The sequence below is a fragment of the Ursus americanus genome, chromosome 2, assembly GCF_024610735.1.
Source record: "Ursus americanus isolate L20-20 chromosome 2, mUrsAme1.1.p, whole genome shotgun sequence".
Taxonomy (NCBI): Eukaryota; Metazoa; Chordata; class Mammalia; order Carnivora; family Ursidae; genus Ursus; species Ursus americanus.
In genome coordinates, this window is record NC_142128.1 from 54,815,001 (window position 1) to 54,830,386 (window position 15,386).

Genomic DNA, 15,386 nt, shown 5'->3' on the forward strand with positions numbered 1-15,386 from the left:
TATTCAGAAGGTAAATGATGGGGGAAAAAAAAAAGTACCAAGATTGAAGCCCCTTAACATTCCGCTTAAGTGCTGGTTCCACTTGCTTGAGCACAAGTTGGAAGCAGCTTTGTTAGGATTCCAGCCGGCACCCTCGCTGTCACTACTGGTTCTTGTAGAGTCAAGCCCCACTTCGTGCAGAGCAAATCTTTGCTCAGTTAAGCGAGCGGCAGTCACTGGTAAGCTTGGCTGCCGGCCCAGGGTTGTTAGGCTTTTCCATGCTACACCTGAATGAGATATTGACGAGACATTGCTACCCAAACAGAGTTGAGAAACTGGATAAAAAAAATAAATAAATTAAATTGTCATGGGGCTGACAGAATAATTTTGAAAATGCAGCTTACACTTCCAGTGTACAAGCAGAACAGGGGACGGCTGCTGGCTGGGTGCGAGGTAGTGTATCATTTGGTGGGTTGATTTTTTTTTTTCTTACTTCCTGCCTCACGATTGTGGATTTGGAATAGAGGGGAGGTGTGGAGGGGGGAGGGGAGGGGAGGTGCTGACAGATTATAACCCTGTGTAGAACCTTTTGGCCGGCAACTTGCTTCGTTCGAATGGGCCTATTATCTACTTAACAAAAGCTTCCCAAAACAAAACGCTGTGGAATACAGTTACAAGGCTTTGGAGTGAGGAGAACACTCTGACAGTAGGTAATTTCTGCTGAGGAGAAAAATAAGGATCAGAGAAAAATCAGGGACGGAGCGGGGGAAAAAAGACATAAAGTAGGATGGTTTTTAAATAGGAATGGCTAGCAGAGCGATTAATCCCAGAGTGTTCCGAGCCACAACAGGGGTTGTGTGAGGAGGGCTGGTAAAACCAGAGGACAGAGGCTGAAGACACTACCCTCCTCCCCCCTTCCCCCAGAGTGGAGGGGGCAGGCCTATTCCCACTGGCTAAACAAAGTATATAAAAATCCAAGGAGTTTTAGGAAATATTTAGATTCTTTGTCTTTTACTATTGAATTCATGATGTGTTGTGATCGTGGCAGTTCTTATTCTCCTCCGAAAAAGTGGAAAAACTGAATGTCATCAATGGCGATAGAGGATTCCGGTTGTCTGGCAAACTGAAAAGGGGGAGGGGAGGGTGTGGGGGAGGAGAGAGCCCTCTGATGAACCTGACCGCTCTGCAAGTCTTTGTCTCAAAAAACTATTAATTGGAGGTTTGCTGGGAGAAATCAGAAATTACTACAGGTTCTAAAGATTTAATAACTTCTTTTAAAATAGATTCAGGGCTCTTGTAGCATGCATGTGCTATTTTAATGCATAATTTCTCATGGAAATTATGTAATTTCTCCTCCTAGCTGTGTCCGTATTGAAAAAGGACAATTCTGAGAGTGCTGGCATTTTGCTCCTTCCACATCCAGCTCATATTCCTACTGGAGGTAGGTGCTGTGGGACTCCGTGGGGCGGCGTGACCGCGCAGGGAATGGTGGCGCTCCCCTCTTCAGTCCTTCACTCATGCTATAAGCATGCACCATCTGACTTCACAGACTCTGGACTTTCATGGTTCAGCCAAAGCCCAACCCCTAGCAAAGACATCAAAACCCCCAAATACGAGTCACTGTTGAGTGCTCTCTGGAATACAGCCTGGCTCAAGGCATGGAAGGATTTCTTCGACAGGTAGAGCACCACCTTTCCCTTCAGCAGATTACTCTTGGTTTCATAATCCGTAGGTGGGGGGTAGTCATATCTACTTCACAGGGTTGCTGAAAAAATTAAGTGAAAGTAAAGCTCCCAGCCTGGTGCTTAGCTCTGTGAAGTGCTTCGTGGTCGCCCCTTTGAGAAAGGTGGGTTATTTGTCTGTACTATTAAAGAAGAGGCATAGACACTTGAAATTTTCTTCTAATATAAGCAGGGCCGGATTCATGGGTGGGTAACCTGTGTAGTCACATAAGGTCCAGTGCTCTGAAGGGCCCTGCACTTGGTTTCATGTTCTGTCACCATCTGGAAATTCTTAATACTTTTTGGATGGGGACCACCTGCCCACCCCCTGCATTTTCATTTTGCACTGGGCCCGCAAGACAAAGGGGAACCCGTATCGGGATGGGTTTGATGGCCGGTAGAGATGTGAGTCAGTCAGTTCTGTTGAAATCAAATGCTAAATTTTGTGAGCACATGCAGTTTTCTGAGGAGAAAGTCTCTGGCTTTCATGAGATCCTCAAAGGAACCTCTGGCCCAAAAGTAATTAAAGACCCCTGCTTTGGTATTTCAATTTGAGAAAATGATGTTTCTTTCTTATTAAAATAGAATAGTGTCTATAATGACTTATCATTATTACAGGGATGCTTTCCTGACTTTCAACAACCCCTCGCACATATATACCCATGCCATTTTATTAACTGTCATTTTGAAAAGGCGTTTCTTAAACGGTCTCAAGTCGGTTGAAGTACTTTCGCTTGTTCTTCGAAGTTGTCTGCATTGTTGTCCACCTTTTCTCTCCAGCCTGTGCTCCTCCTGCTTTTGCAATTTCTTCAGTGTGCAGAGGTGCACCAAGAGGGGAGCTGAGAAGGCGTGTGTGCCATTGGCTCCTTGGTGTGGTGCATTTCTTTTGTTGTTCTGGGTTGTTTTTAGAATTCATATCATTGATGTGCTTGGGGCATTGGTGACAAGATGTTAATAGTTTCCTGACTGGGCAGACAGCTGTGTTGAGAGGTGTTAAGTTTTCAGTAAATTCATCTGTTTTATTAGTTCAGATTTACCTGCAATGTTAGCTCATTTACAACTGAATTTGTGGTCTATTTTTTTTCACCTTTAGCAACTTCTGTTTCTTTCTTTTGTTTCCTTATAATTTCATTTGAAAAGTACTGTGATTCCTCCTTCCCTCTCCCCATTAAGTTATCTTTACCTATAAATAAACAAGGGTTTGGTAGGGTCCCCCTTCCTCAAGAATATTACATGGTTCTGCGGCTACATAAGTGATAATCCCAAATTACTAAAAATGAAATATTTGCAGTTACCATTACAGATAAAGTCACCCAGTCTAATAGAAGGCTCTGGCATGTTTCTGTTTTGCTCCTCTTGGTTTGTGATTGTACTGAAGATGTGAGCTCTGCCAGAGGTGGGGAGAAGCAAAAGTTTGGCCTCTTGGTTGAGATGTTGCAGCCTTTTCATTGGTATAAAAACCTCAATGTGATACTATATCCCAGTGGTCTTGGCTCTTTTTGTTGTTAAATATTGCCATTTCCTCTCCTCTGAATTCTTTTTTGTCCTTCTTCAGTCTGAATTGAGAAATCATTCATAATTTCTATGGACTTATCTTCAGTTTTCTTGTGTTTGGATTCCCCTTGCTTCCCTGTGTGAATTGGAAGCTCCTGGAAGACAAGGTTCTTCTTCTTTGTACTGCCCATAAATCATGGTGTGATGTTTTTAAATCCTCACTGAGTAATCAAATTGGCCGTTTTAGCTGTGTGGTTGCAGGCTTTGGCCCTGTCTTTGGATTAAGCTTGTCTGGGTAGATTCTTTCCTGAAATATAACTTTCTAAGCATGGTTGCAGGCTTTGGCCCTGTCTTTGGATTAAGCTTGTCTGGGTAGATTCTTTCCTGAAATATAACTTTCTAAGCATGGAAGAAACAGCAAGATAGAGTCACTGTGTAATGGGTAGAAATGCCAGCCAAATACTACTAGTCCTGAATGCAAAATGTTTAGGATTGAAAATTAGTTTTGTATTTCTCAGAATTACTCAGGAAAACACTTTTGTGCTCATTGTCAGTTTTTTGAAAAGGAGTGGGTATAGTGGTATAGGTTATATAAGATACATAACATTTATTGAGTGATCTCTCGGAGAACAGCATACATAAGAGCTTATAGTCCTTTTAGATTAGCAAAGAATAATGGCCAAGAATATTAACCATTTAGGGCTGGAGAAGGTATTGGAAATTATATAGCGAAGCCTCCTCATTTTGTCAGTGAGGGGATCAATTCCTCAGCTGATATGGGTACCCTATTCAAGAACATGCAAGTCATATTATTAATAGCAGAACTACTAGGAGCCAGGCACTTGTTTAAATGCTTTATGCTTCTTAATTCATTACTTCGTAACAGCCTCATAAAGTAGGTTTATGTTTATTTTTCTTTTACAGATGAAGAAACTGAGGTACAAAGAGGTTAAGGCAGTCACCCAAGGTCTGATGTTTCTATCTCTAGAATCTGTCTGTTTTTCTCCATCTCTACTGTCCCTGCCTTAGGCCAAGCTACCATCGCCTCCTGTCTGGCCTCTTAGAGGGGCCTCCTCACTGGTCATCCTGCATCCATTCTCACTACTCATATAGACTCGGCCCTTGGTGGACTTCATTTAAAACTCGAATCTGTGCAAGGCACTGCCTCTCCATTAGTGGCCACACCTTGCTTGTAGGATTTGCAGGAAGCAGCCCTTCCTAGCTTTCCAGAGGCCTCTTTTGTGCTCCCTCCCCTGGCTGTGGTACTGGAGCACCTCCCCTACACTCCCTCACATGTCAGAACCTTGGCATTTTTCATGGACTTAATTCTACCCACCATTCAGATCCTACCTCAGAAGTCTCCACCTCAGGGAAACCTTCTCTGACTCCCTAGCTAAACCATAAGCCACTATTACAAGTCTTCGAGCCCTTAGGGACTGTATGGATTTGATTTACTATTGTGTTCCTAAAGCCAATACAATAGTCACCCCATATCCATGGAGAACACAACATGTTCCAAGACCCCCGGTGGGTGCCTGAAGCCACAGATAGTTCCAAACTCTCTATATACTGTTTTTTCTTATTCAGACATAACTATGGTAAAGTATAATTTATAAATTAGATACAGTAAGAGATTAATAACAATAACTAATAATGAAATAGAACACCTATCATAATATACCATAATAAAAGTCATATGTATATGTCCTCTCTTTCTCTTTCAAAATATCTTATTGATTGCACTCCCCCTTCTTCTTGTGATGATGTGAGATGATGAAATGCCTACCTGATGAGATAAGTGAGGTGAATGACATAGGCATTGTGACGTCATGTTAGGCTACTGTTGACCTTCTGACAATACATCAGAGGGAGGACCATCTGCTTCTAGACTGCGGGTGACCATGGGTAACTGAAACCGTAGAAACCCAAACCAAGGATAATGTGGGGTCCCCTGTACAGTGCAGGGTGCAGCTGATAACCAGCATTTGTTGAGGGAAGGAGAGAAAGGAGGAAGAAAGCCCTGAGGTGCTAGGAGTAATTCATTCTTGACTCAGTCCAAAGAATCAGGGCTTGGAATTACAGTTTCTGACTTGGACCCTCACTGTACTGCTTACTTATTGTGAAAATACATAAAATGGGAGCAAGGGCAAAGGAGGCGTCAAGACCGATGCAGAGAAGAATTCCAAGCAATCTCTCTGGATCTTCTGCGCTGAAGGAGGAGAACACAGCTCCCCACCTCTGAGGTGTGGGCTCTTCAGAGTGACTTCTTTCTCAAAAGTACAGTGGAAAGAAGGGTGGAAAAGAGTAACTTCACAGTGGATCTCTGCCAGGTGGATCAAGGTCAAGTTATCCATAGTGATAAGCCATGTTCATAGTATGTACCTTTGATATGATGTGATGGAAACAGCACTTTACCTCTGAGGTCTTTCATCCCCAAGCCTATAACCCCAGTCTAATCATGAAAGAAACAACAAACAAATCTCAAATCTACAAAATACCTGGCCAGTACTCCTCAAAACTGTCAAGGTCGTGAGAAACAAGGGAAGTCTGAGGAACTGTAGTAATCAAGAAGAGCCTAGAAAGACAGAACAGCTAATGGGGTTCTGGAACAGAAAGAGAGTAGGTAAAAATTAAGGAAATATGAATAGAGTATGGAGTTTCATTAATAATAATATGTAAATATTGGTTCATTACTTGTGACAAATGTGACTCACTAACCTAAGGTGTTACCAGTAGGAAAAACTGGGTGGTAGATATATGGATGGGGGCTCTCTCTTACTGTCTTCACAACTTTTCTGCAAATTTAAAACTATTCTAAAATAAAAGGTTAATTTAAAAAAAAAAAGGCATGCTGAGGTTTTGAGGGTGGGTGACTGAGCAAGTCAGTAGTGTTAAAATAGCAGGGGTTCGACCATGAAGTCACTGGCTCTGAGCATTAGGAATTCTGTGTGAGGGTGGGGCTGGTGGTGAAATTAAACTTCCGGGTCAAGGAGATGCCAGGAGCTGAGGAAGAGGGGGCTCCACAGAAAGTTAGGCAGGAGAAAGAAGGATGGGGGGATTGGACTAGAGCTAGAAGAGACAATAGAGGCCAGTGAAGGATTTTTCACGATTTAAGAAGATGTGTATTAATCCATAAGGAGAAGAGATTGCTCAAATGCTCATTTTATTCATATTGAAGAATGAGGTAGTAAATAGGTGAAAGATGCATGGTTAGGGTCATGGATGGGTTGTCTTTACGCTATGGTGATTTTGTAAACCAGTTGTTTCACTTGAGAGAATTCCGAAATACTGGTGTCTCTAGGTCTTTTCTCTAGAACCTTCCATTTCTCATGAACAGAGTCATCCACTGTCCTGCCTTGGATATATACAATTGCCTAGAGCATTCTGGGAGCCCAGTGGGGAAGAAGGGGAGGGAGTGGAGGCTTTCCTACAACGCCCTCATTTTCAATAAGTGTTTTGAGAACCCATCTTCTTCTCTGACACCCCACATACCTGGTATTGTGGTCCTTAGAATTTCTCTAGCTTGGTTTCTCCAGAGACAAAGTGAGGAAGGAGGAGTAGATGCTGTGGTTTGTAGGGAATAGGTAGAAGATGTGGGGGACAAACTTTCAGGCACCCCCACCTGACGTTAGCTGCGTGCCTTACCTCTGCCTCACACCAATGCCTGATACCCAATGCCCTTGATCCCTGAGCTTTCAGGGTGAAGAGTCCTGCATCTTCTTCTTGTCCCACTTTGCTTGTGTTTACAGTTTACTTCCTGAATATCTCTTGAAGAGATACTGCTCTACACTCTACTTTTCAACTCCTTACACCATGGTTCAGGTTTGGTATGTCTCCTATTTTCATCAAGAATGGAGAATATGAAGGAAAAAAAATGGAGACTCTGTTTCTGTTTCTCCTTGGTGCTTTACTGATAATTTCTGAGATAAAAACAACAGAAGAGTCTTAATGTTCTTATAATCAAAATTTCAGAAGTCAACATTTAAAATCACCAGTTTTCTTATATATAGGTGTTCATGTTTTTTTAAATATGGGTTTAAATGTAATGTATTACGTAGTCTGATTATTTATTTTAATGAAAAAGCAGAATGTAATTAAGGAACAGAACTGTCAGTTTATTTTCCCAAGGAGTGTGTTGGCTTATGGTTTAGTCCTTAGGGCATATTACCTTATGCCTTTGGGACAGTCCTCACATTTTTGAGAAGTAAGCAGTCTTTGTCAAGTGATGCAAGAATCAAAGCTTGTTTTGTGGAATGGAAGTTAACTGAACCTGAGGCCTTTTTTTGTACCACCCCATTCGGTTTTTTTCTCTTTTAATATTTTAGTGATTTTTTTTTAATGACAAAAACAAAACAAAACAAAACAAAACAAAAAAAACACCCTACTCTTGGCTCAGCTAGTTGAGGGTAGAAGGAAGGAAGCCAGCTTTTCCTGAGTCTTTTCTTTCCTGGAAGAAGGAGAAGGCTGGAGATTACCCAGATTTGTGGTCCCTAAAGATACAGCTCATGCAATCAAGGGAAATTATTTCCCAGTGAAATGCTGCCTTTTCATTCATGGAACTTGAACTTTCCTTTGGTAAAACTTCAAGTGTGCTAAGCAAAACCTTTGCTTTTCTTCTTTCTACTCAGTGAACTCTTTTCACTACACTCTGGAGTAATAACTCTAATAACTCTCTTCCAGAGGAGATTACTGTCTAGGAAAGGGGCTTAGTCAGTGGGGGGGAAAAAAAAGAAAAAGAAATGTTGCCCTGTTAGTAAATGTCAGCTCAAACAAACACATCTCCTAAGAGATTTCCAAATGGATACATCTTCATTTCTCAACATGGCGATGGGATTATTTTACCCCTTTCTGTAACCTGTGTTTTCTCAGTAAGAATGTATTAGAATATGGGGGTTGATGGACCCGGAGGAATGCGTCTATCAGATCTATCAGAACAGACTCCCACTGCAGAACATAATTGCCACCTGCAGAAGTGAGGAAGGTGTTTGGTTCCTGATTCTCCCTAAGCTTCCAAGTTAACAAGGGATACTCACCTTTAGGAATGTTCTCCCTAGATCATATTGAGTATAAGTCTACTGTCCCCTAAAACGCAAGACCTACAGCAGTTTATTTCTTTTAACTTACGTCAGCCTTTAGTCTTTCCCATCATGCTGTCATGGCTTAGCTGGTGAGGCCAAGTTTTAGTTTGTAATCATGAATGCTTATAAGGCAGGAGGCCAAGGCTTCCTAAATTGCTCACTGAGCCTCATTGTAAATTTATATTGAACTCTTAATGGTGGGAGCATTAAAAAAATTGGAGCTTTTGAAAGGTGATCTCATTTTTTGATTTTTTTTTCTCCTCCTCTGTATTCTCTGGTTTAAACCACATTATTTAAAAAAAAAATTTCCTTAGTTAAGTCAGAAGCCTGGATGTGTAATTGTCATTGAATTTACTTTAATGATAAAAACAGGAAGGAGACGATCATCATTCAGAAGACGGTTATTGGGTCTGCTGTGTCCTTAGGAACTCTGCTGAGCCTCAAGATGAAGATAAGTCTCCTATTCTCAAGTCACTTAAATACGAGAAGGAAAACAACCCCAAACCAAAAACTCTGTAGTGCCTCTTAGTAGGTATTATGCTGCGTTACAAATGACCTGAAATAATAACTGGCTGAAAACAACAAATTATCTATCCTTTTGCCCGGTTTCTGAGAGTTGGGAACATGGGAGCAGCTTAGTTGGCTAGTCCTGACTCAGGGTCTCTCAAGAGGCTGCACCCAAGGTGTTGGCCAAGAGGGGGGTCACCTGAAGGCATGACAGGGCCAGACGGTGTGCCTCCAGGCTCACTCACATGGCGGCCAGCCTGGGGTCTTGCTTTCCTGCCACATGGGCCTCTCCCTATGGCTGTGCACAGCATGGCAGCTTGATTTCCCCAAAGCTCGTGATCAGAGAGAGAGAGAGAGAAAGAACAAAACAGAAGCTGCAGGGTTTTTTGATAATCTGATCTCTGCAGTAACATACCAGCACTCCTGCTATATTCTGTTGGTCACATGGACCGATCCTGGTACAATATGGGAGGGGCCTATGACAGGTATGAATATAAGGGGGGGGTCTTACTGGGGGACATCTTGGAGGCTTGCCACCACCGTCTTCCACCCAAATACTGACCTGCTCAGTTTCCAAGATTAGCCATGAAGAAGCATGTTCAAAAATATCTAATGATGTCAACCAACACCCTGGGAAGATAAGGGCACTAAAATTTAGAGGTGGGGTGGTGGACATGGAACATAGCTATGGGCCAGCCCAAAGGGACAGCAGCCTCCAGGATCTGTCTAGGAAATCTGTTGTATAGAAATCCTGAATTCTAAGTGTCAGACATGATTCTGATTTTGCAAAGAAAGGGATTGAAGATTACTGATCATATTCCTATCAGCAGCAGATGAAGAGTGATTCTCTTTCACTAAGCAATCATGATGCTTTATGAAAATTGAAATGGGAGCAGCATTTAAAAGGGGACAGACTGTATTTGAATGAGTCCCCACTATGGCTCTTATGGTGTGGAATCAAAATTAACCACAGCTAAGCAGTTTTTCTTTGTGTACCACTCCATTTATCCAAATGATGCAGTGTTTGTTGTAAGAATATCTAAGAAAAATTTTTGTCAGTGCAATAACAAGATTATTTGTGATTTGGACTGAAGCATCGTTTTCTCCTGCCTAGTGCTCTTCTTAATGACAGAATTATTTTACATGAAGAAGTCGACTAAATAGCAATTATTCAATCTGAGAAAATACATCAGAGTACTCTAAGCATTTTTCATGTTGCCCCATCCCAACTTTTTTTTTTTTTTTTAAAGATTTTATTTATTTGACAGAGATAGAGACAGCCAGCGAGAGAGGGAACACAAGCAGGGGGAGTGGGAGAGGAAGAAGCAGGCTCATAGTGGAGGAGCCTGATGTGGGGCTCGATCCCATAACGCCGGGATCATGCCCTGAGCCGAAGGCAGACGCTTAACCGCTGTGCCACCCAGGCGCCCCCATCCCAACTTAACTTCAAATATGTAAGAGATACTGAGCAGGTCCAATTTTTACCTCCCCTTTCTCCTGTATGTTTGTTTTTGAGACATGATTGAGGGCTATTAATTATCTAGGGCAGCTTTTCTCCCCCGGCTGCCCCTGCTTTAACCTGGCAAAACCCTTGGGAATATATAGAGAGTAATAGCTAGAGGGAGAAGAAGAAATTACATTGGTATTACTTTCTAGTACTATACTTACGTTCAGACTCACTTCCGATCCTTGCTTAATGTAGAACTAGATCTAGGGAAATGGCCAGATATAGGACATGATATGAAATGAGATATTTAGCAAATCATGCATGGATGTCACAGAGATAATGCATAATACTGTCAACATGCTTCTTGTCCTTGTGTATGTGCCTCGGTAGGTCCTTTTGGTCTAAATCTTATTAAAATATTCCACTTTGAAGTTGATATTTAGATACATATGCTACTGGTGAGATGTACTGTTTATAGGTAATGCCAGGAAAACTTGAGCTTTGAGCTTAAAAATAAATTTTTTGTGCATTTCTTATACTGGGAACAAAAAGAAAATCTTACTTGACAGCAATGGGACTAATTGCGATTTTTTTTTTCTTTTTGGTGGGGGAAAAAAAAAAAAGCAAGGGTTGAGTTCTAAGTCATGCATTTTAGCAAGGCATGTGATAGAGTACCTAGGCCTGAATTTCCTCCTCTGTAAAGCTATGCAGAACATGTAGTTGATTTATCAGGGTTTTTTTAGCTCTGAAGTTTTAACAAAAACTTCTTTGACTTTCTTTTGAATATGTGTAATTTTTTAAATGTCTGGATTATTTTATTTTGTTTATTTATTTGAAAGAGAGAGTGAGTGTGACAGAGCAGGGGCGGGGAGAGGGAGAAGCAGGCTCCCCGCTGAGCAAGGAACCCTATGTGGGGCTCAATCCCAGGACCCTGAGATCATAACCTGAGCTGAAGGAAAGACGCTTAACTGACTGAGCTGCTCAGGCTGCCCAAATATGTGTAATTTTTATGTACCAATAGTATCATAAAAATGATTGGTTTGTAAAATAAGTACAAATTTACAAATTATTAATAACAAAAAAGTTTCTTTGTAAAAAGTGAATTTCTAGATTGCTTTTATAAATACATCTTAGAATGTTTTTCCCAGGGTCTGTGGCTCCAGTATATTGATCACAAAGGGCACATGTCTGAGAAATTAAAGTGATAGTTTGTAAATAACCTTTTCAAAGATCAAATTTCTCCCCAAGTATTTTGTTCTCTGTGATACTAAGTTAGCCATTTATGCTGTTTCCTTTTTAAGAATGCTTTCAGCTACAAGTAGCTCAAATGCCTACCAGTGTTGGTTTAAAAATAAGCATTTAATTATTCCATGCCACAGGAACCTTCGGGATAGGTGCTTCTAGGTTTGTTCGGCTGCTCTGCAGCGTTGAGTTTCTGGATTGGGATCTTTCTGATTCTCTTGGCCTTTCCATTAAGACCACAAAATGGCTGTCCCAGGTCCAAGCAAGCCATCACTATAGTGTCTCAAGCAAATAACTATCCTCAGCCAAGCATGGGTGAAGAGGGCAAAATTACCCCCACTACCTAAAGATCAATCAGAATTCATTATCCTAGGGTTCCTCTCTCTTACCTACTACAATCTGGCTCTCAAATTTATCTTCTAGCCTATTTCCCATTATCCTTCTGCTAGATTCCTCTGTTTTAGTCAAACTGTTTTCTACTCTCCTCTGAAAGATGCACTATTTTTAATTTTGCACGATGCTTTTTTTCCATTCTTGTGTATCCTCTTTTCAAGTTAAAATCCTATCAAAATGTTACTAAGATTCATCTCAAGTTCTTCTCTTTAATCTTGTCTAATCACTCCAGCTGGAAGGAATTGCTCTTTCTTTTGAGTCCTTATATTAGTTTATATTTTATGTTTGCTTCACAGCATTTTACAGAATGATTTATGTCCATATTCCATTAGATAAAACAAGGCAAATATGATCGTGTCCATTTTACAGAACGAGAACAGGCTCAAAAGAGCTCGAGTGAGTTTCCTAAGGCATCGTATAACCAAATGTTAGAGTCAGGACCTCAGTGCGTCTTGGGTAATAGACTTCTACAACAAACATTCTCCACAGTAGTGCGGAACAAAGAATGTAGATGTTTGCTTCTCTTTCCTGTGACAGACTAAAGTGAAGGCTGTAGGTTGACAGGTGGCTCTGCCCCTCAGGAGTGTTGAGGAGGCTCAGGCAACGATCTCCAACACCTGGCCTCCAGGGTTGTACTGGACCTTGGTTGTCCCGGCCAAGGAAAGGGGAAATGAGCAAAATCAAGGTGCAGAGCTTTTCTCATGAACGAGGTAGAAGGTGTACTTTTGCTCAGAATTCCTTGGCAAGAGCTCAGTCATGTGGCCTATGAGCTGCGGGACTGGGAAATACATGCTGGCCTTGGGGCCAGGAACCAGGGAAGAGGACCAGCCTTGTCTGTCACACACCAGGCATACAGATCTCCTGCTTCCAAGGCTGGTTCCAGTTTGGGTGATTTATCATTGCCTTTCTCTCCCCGGTGGTAAAGCCACAGCGGAGGGGCATCTGGTGGAGGACGTCACGCTTGTAGTGCGTGAATCTCTACGTGAATTGCGACAAAGCCTCTAGAGGAGGGCATCCCCTTAGTCCTCCTGGGCCCCTCGCATCCCATTTTTAAAACCCTGAACATGGGTTGTCTTTCATAGACACCAAGAAATAGCCCACCAGACATGTATACTTCCCCGGTGGCTGACCGTTAGGGAGTAACAGGTCAGACACGTTCTCTTCCATCCCGTGGATTGTCCCGTTCCCGAACTCCCACCACTATGATCTAGGCGTGCTGTGTGCTCTCCCTGCTTCAGGCATGCAGCAAAACATGCAAAATGTTATGATTTGTTGCCATGCTGACAGTGTCAACTTAACTACGGCTGACAAACAGTTTTTAAATAGAACATGTCAGTTCATTACAGTATTTTCCATCTGTGTTTTTTTTTTCCTTTCCCACACTTAACGCTGAACATTCGAATGTCGTCACAAAGGTTTAGTTTACACTTCCAGTCAGTTACATTAATGAGTTGTTAAAACCATATTTTGGAAATGAGCAAAACAATAAACAGTGTTAAAAAGAGGAGCCCCTCCTCTTGCAGGAGAAGGCAGTTCTCAAAATTCCTTTCAGTTGTTTGGTTCCCACTGCTTTGCCACCTTTGCTCTCTCTTGCTTTCTTCAGCTCTGATTGGGTATTGCCACCAAAACAAGCTTCTCCCCCCCAACTCTGAGCAAAATTCCAGTGAAGTTCAGAGGGCTTGCTGTCTGAGATAAAGCCCTGCACTGCGGTGCCTGAACACGGTGATGTCTAGAATGTTGGCCACCGTCATGGCTCCCCTTGCGGGCTCTTGACATTTTGCTGATAGTGCAAAGTGCATTCTAATTCCTGTACCCTACCTTCTCAACACTCACTTGCTCCATTGTGCTCCTTCCCCTTCCTCTTGCTACTTACTGAACAGAGAGACTGACATTGCCCATTAAGAACTTTTAATGTCAAAACCACTTTGAGTGCCTTAATTGTGTTTTAAATGATGTCTTAGGTCTGTGCACTTATAATGAAAATATAGAGTGACAATGTAAGTCTTAAACGTCTGTTCCTGTGATGGTTTAATTTTGCTAGCTTTTGTGTCATTACAGATTTTTAAATTCTAAAGAAATTTGATTTCTTTTTTTTTAAAAAAAGTATTGTTAATACTCTACTTTTCATTCCGGGCACTGAGGGTATTCCTTGCTGGTTTTCGTAGTTTAGGCTTTGGCTGCGAATGTTTGGACATCAGCTCGGAACATCATCTCCGAGGAAACTCTTTGCAAGTGTTATCTCCTTGTTCACAGGAACCCAAGGTGGACCTAGTGGAGAATTGTTTAGTGATAGAAACTGAAATAGCAATACAAAGAGGATTGGCCAAATTATGTAAAATCAGAGTGCATGAATAATTCAGTGCTGGCTTGAGTGAGATTTTTATTTTTATTGTTAAATAATACTAGCATTTCCATGAACTAATAACACACAGACTAACCAACCGGTAAGCTTTTTGTTGGGAGTTTGGGATGACAGGGAGGAGGAAGGAAGAAAGGAAATGGAACCAAGTAGTTGGCTTTTAGAAATGGTGTATGCTCAGTGACACAGATATAATCACTTGTTTTATAATTGCCTAACTATATTGAAGATTGGAAATGAAACCACAGAGAAAGTCATTAGTACATCTTTGTTTACAGATTGTCTGGAATAATAGTAACGTTTTATGAACTTTCTTCGCTACTGAACCTCAGAATTTGAATCTAGTGCCCTATGTAGTTTTTTAACATAAATTCCAAGTAAGATACGTGTTTGTGTGCTCCTGTGTTTGTAGAAATGAAGTATGTAAGAATCTCTTTTATTATGGTTCCTAAGGTATAACTTAGGTATGGACCCACTATGGGATAGAATGAAGGCCTCTGCAAGCTTTTTTTTTTTTTTAAAGGTTTTATTTATTTATTTGACAGACAGAGACAGCCAGCGAGAGAGGGAACACAAGCAGGGATCCCAGATCACGCCCTGAGCCGAAGGCAGACGCTTAACGACTGAGCCACCCAGGCGCCCAAAGCTTTTTTTAAATCTCAAGCAAATGTTATTCTTCGCTAAAAAGTGAAAAATCTTGGGATGCCTGGGTGGCTCAGTCGGTTAAGCTTCTGACTTCGGCTCAGGTCATGATCCCAGGGATGCTGGGACTGAGTCCCGCATAGGGCTCCCTGCTCAGTGGGGGAGTCTGCTTCTCCCTCTGCCTGCTGCTCCCCCTGCTTATGTGTGCACTGCTCTCTGTCTCTGACAAAATCTTTAAAAAAAAGAAAAAGAAAAGTCTTGTTTACAATTAACCATTACATCATGGATATTTTAAACAGGTTAGAAGAGGAATGGAAAATGAGCAAAGGTGTTAAATCATTGGGAAAACAGTAAACATTGGAGAGAGAGAAACATAAGGTGTAAATTATGGAAAAGAAGCTCTTGGAGGAGTATGATGGGGTGACAGGAACTTTTAGCTAGTGTACTAAGTGGTTGAGTACTGCCTTTAATGGCCTTGCTTCATCTAACGGAATTGTAATTAGCTCAGAAGAACCGAATTAACT

At 41.6% G+C, this 15,386-nt stretch overlaps 1 protein-coding gene across 31 annotated transcripts in view; it reads left to right on the forward strand.

Moving 5' to 3' along the window:
• Positions 1 to 15,386, forward strand: part of ESRRG (estrogen related receptor gamma) — a 607,049-nt gene that overhangs the window by 311,704 nt on the left and 279,959 nt on the right. For 4 of the 31 annotated variants that reach the window (XM_087856382.1, XM_087856379.1, XM_045809594.2 and 1 more), the window contains one exon: positions 1,340 to 1,420. The exons of the other annotated variants lie outside the window; for them this stretch is intronic. The gene's annotated coding sequence lies outside the window, so the exon portion shown is untranslated. The remainder of the gene's footprint in view (positions 1 to 1,339; positions 1,421 to 15,386) is intronic. 31 annotated transcript variants of the gene reach the window in all.